The following is a 1,076-nucleotide window of genomic DNA, read 5'->3' on the forward strand; positions in this document are numbered from 1 at the left end:
TGTGAGTTTAGATCCGCAGAAACCCTGCATTATAATCATGTTCAATTATTCATCTGGAGCCGGTCACAGAACACAGAACATGATCAGTGAATAATGATTTAAATCACAGATCATCATCAGACCGGAGAAAGAAAGGCAGAGAGGCGCGAGGGCGAGTGAATGATTATTTTCAGTATTTTAAGATGACGTTACCTTGATGGTCTTATTATTAAAACATCAGTTTGAAGTATGAAATCTGTCTGTTTCTCAGCCGACGCACATGCAGAGCAGTTTAGACTCGCTGGCAGAAGATGTCATCGCCTTCTACAGAGAGAAGTACGTCAGACGTTCCCCACGGTTGTCTGATTTAAAGTATTGATCAGTTTGTTACTGATGTAATCTTTGTTAAATAAATGTGAACACAATCATAGCAGTGCAAATCTCTGTCTGTCAGGATAAAGCAGCAGCAGCAGCGTTCGGTTTCTGACGAACCAGCTGCAAATAAACGAGCTCAAACGATATTTCTCAAACCTTTTAAATAAATGATCTCTTCACAGAGGCTGATCCTGAGGTTTGTGTAGTTCATATAAAACACGAAGTCTAACAGCAGAGGACGAATCCAAGTCTCAGAAATAAAACAGTTTTAATTGATTTCATGTCCCTTTTTATTATAATTATCATGGCTGATTAAAATAAAAAGGTTGATTATTAAAAAGGAGTGTAAACATGAAGCTGCAGGTCAAAGGTCTTTTTGTTTTTGCATCAGTCGATCATCTGACAGAAGAACAAACACATCTGGATGACGTCATTGGACGGCTGAACACACCCAACCAATCAGCTCTCGGCAGACCCGCCCATGATAAAAGAACAATAGATACACAAGACTCATAATTACATTCCCATGATGCTTTGCAATGTAGTGTCACATGTTTGGCTGGGGAGCCACACTGCTCTTCTTGAAGTTCAGGAAGTTGCGTTTCTTCTTGCGTGAGCGAGATGTTTGCGTGTGCTGCTGGGCGGCAGGAGGAACACAGCGGAAAACAAACAGCCGCTCCGCAGAGATGAGACTGTCCTGAGCCACGCCCACAGGCCACGCC

Source organism: Sinocyclocheilus grahami, unplaced genomic scaffold (assembly GCF_001515645.1).
Source record: "Sinocyclocheilus grahami isolate Dianchi unplaced genomic scaffold, SAMN03320097.WGS_v1.1 scaffold1174.1, whole genome shotgun sequence".
NCBI lineage: Eukaryota > Metazoa > Chordata > Actinopteri > Cypriniformes > Cyprinidae > Sinocyclocheilus > Sinocyclocheilus grahami.